This window comes from Piliocolobus tephrosceles, chromosome 3 (genome assembly GCF_002776525.5).
Source record: "Piliocolobus tephrosceles isolate RC106 chromosome 3, ASM277652v3, whole genome shotgun sequence".
NCBI classification, from domain to species: domain Eukaryota; kingdom Metazoa; phylum Chordata; class Mammalia; order Primates; family Cercopithecidae; genus Piliocolobus; species Piliocolobus tephrosceles.
The window spans coordinates 115941887-115944639 of record NC_045436.1 but is presented as its reverse complement, the minus strand read 5'-3'; the positions used below and the strand labels follow the sequence as shown (position 1 = coordinate 115944639).

At 39.2% G+C, this 2753-nt stretch overlaps 1 pseudogene across 1 annotated transcript in view; it reads right to left on the bottom strand.

The window, feature by feature from the left end:
- Positions 1 to 1470: 1470 nt before the first annotated feature.
- Positions 1471 to 2753, bottom strand: part of LOC111531285 — a 7138-nt pseudogene continuing 5855 nt past the window's right edge. The window contains exon 3 of the transcript XR_002728217.2: positions 1471 to 2269. The product of XR_002728217.2 is annotated as an elongation factor 1-beta pseudogene (transcript). The remainder of the gene's footprint in view (positions 2270 to 2753) is intronic.

The window sequence follows — 2753 nt, the reverse complement described above, 5'->3', positions numbered from 1 at the left end:
AGTGCATTTATCACCCAAGTAGTATACATTATACTTAAGATGTAGTTATTTTATCCCTCACCTTCCTCTAACCCTCTCTGCTCTGAGTCTCCAAAGTCCATTATATCACTCACTATGCCTTTGCAAACCCATAGCTTAGCTTCCACTTATAAGTGAGAACATACGATATTTGGTTTTCCATTCCTGAGTATAGGCCAGTATAGTTCACACATTCATTATAATAGCAGTCCAGTGTTTTACCTTCCTGTTTGTTAAAATAAAAATTCTAAAGCAGAATAAATTGAGTTTTTTTTTTTTTTTTTTTTTTTTTTAAAGTAGACCTCAGTATTTCTGAATGATCAATGCTTGGAAGCAAGATCAAGTAATTATTTTAAAACCATCCAAGGCTGGGCACAGTGGCTCACACCTGTAATCCCAGCAATTTGGGAGGCCGAGGCAGGTGGATCACTCGAGGTGAGGAGTTCAAGACCAGCCTGGTCAACATGGGGAAACCATCTCTACTAAAAATACAAAAATTGGCCAGGCATGACGCACTGAGCTAACATCACTGAGCTCTGTTACTGGGTGACAGAGCAAAACTTCATCTCAAAAACAAAACAAAACAAAAAACTGTCCAAAACTTACTTCCTGAACTTCCATAGTAAACACAGATTTATTTATTTATTTTTTGAGGAGGGCATACTTGCTCATTGTTCTAGTGGCACACTCTCTAGACAGGTAACGTCAATTCTGGGACTGATTCTTTCTCCTCAGGAAATCTTAGATGTTTTGAAAAATACTCCAAAGCTTTCAGACTGGAATATTATGTAATGCCCTTTTTAGAACCTTAAAAAGGGAAAGGTATGCCTAAATTTATATGGTGATAGTTTTCTCCTTCTCCTCTTTTCTCCACTCTTCCTCCTCCTTCTCCTTCTTTTCCTTCTTTTTCTTCTCTCCATCCTTTCCTCTTTTCCTTTTCTTCCCTCCTCTTCCCCTTCTTTGTCTTCTTGTTCTTTCCTCTCCTCCTCCTGCTTCTCCTTCTCCTTCAGTTTATCTGTTTTCCCCAGCCTACAAGGAAATCTGCAGTTCTGTGTAGGGCATTGAAGGTGGTGAGTGGGGGCATCCTTTACTTAGAGAAAAGAGTAGGTGGAAAATGGGAACTTTGAATTAAGAAAAGAATTGCTAGCATCCTGACTTGAAGCTACATTATTCAATATTGTAGCTTTATTTTCAGAAATAAGTGACTTGTATATGAACATCTGACCATTCTTTCCAGTGAGCCAATGTACTACTTGTATTCTCGATTATGAGCCTTACCATCGTCAATCTCAGTCATACCCGTATAATAAAACTGTGCCAAGTGATAGGGATCCAGAGCTGAATGGTCTATGATCGCTGCACTGAAGAAACTCATTGTCTGTAATGGCAAATAAAAATAATTTGAGCTATAGTATAGAGCTAAGTGGTAATAGTTAACAATTTAATTTGAACTTTTTTTAATCTTTCAAGCTTTTATTTAAATGCCATGATCCAGGATGGATTTTAGATCTTGTTGAAAGCAACCACATCCATGGACTGCACGTAGTCCTCAAAAGCAGTGATCTGCTCCTCCAGCATATCTGTTCCAACTTTATCATCTTCAACTACACACTGTATTTGAAGTTTCTTAATTCCATATCCCACTGGAACTAGTTTAGATGAGCCCTAGACTAAGCTGTCTGCCTGAATGCTTCTGACACACTCCTCTAATTTTGCCATATCTGTCTCATCATCCCAAGGTTTCACATCTAGTAAGATGGAAGACTTGGCAACAAGTGCAGGTTTTTGGGCTTTCTTTGATTCATATTATGCAAGGCGTTCTTCCCTTAGCCTCTTTGCTTCTTCACTTTCCTTCTCATCATCAGATCCAAAGAGATCAATATCATCATCATCATCTTTACTATCTGTAGCTCCACTTCCTGTAGTGTCTTCCACATCGGCAGGACCATACTTACCCAAAGCTTTCTTCACTCCTGGCAGGCTGGCCTTTTCCTTTTGGTAAGACTTGATGCAATTATACCAACGTAGGGCATGACACCAGTTGGCAGGCAGTGGGCCGGACACAGCTTCAAATACTGCCACATCTGCTTGTGATGGCACATACTCTTCGATGTAGCTCTTGTCCACCAGGTAATCGTTGAGCACCTGGAGGCTGGCGGGACTTTTCAGGTCTCGGAAACCCATGGTGTCAGCTGTATCCGAGAGCTGGGGAGCAGCAGAAAGAGAGCGCACAAATTGTGGGCGCCCCGCGCTGAAGAGAGGAAAAAGGGTTAATTTGAATTTTTACAGAAAATTATGAAGTATGTTGTTTAAATAAGATAGTCCAAGATCATACAGCTATAGGATGTTATTCAAGGCTTGAACCGGCAGTTTACAACAAAGCACTCAATTCTGAAGAATGACAGAGGAAGAAGGACCTGGGGCTAATGACAGCTTCTGAGGGGAAATCATGTTTCAGCTTAGTCTTGAAGAATTCACAGAAGAATTCTGCATCCCTGGTGGACAAGACAGGTGAGGACATTTCATGTACAAGGAAAGGAAGGAAAGAGATTGTGAAAAAAGCGATAATTACAGCAACTCTTGATGTCTAATTTTTCAAGTCCTCTTTCTTTGTTCTTTGTTCCATTGGATAATTTTCTCATATACATGTTGATATCAACTTGTTTTAATCAGATAATTGACAAAGGAAACTTTTTTTTTTTTTTTTTTTTTTTTTTTTTTTTTTTTTTTTTTTT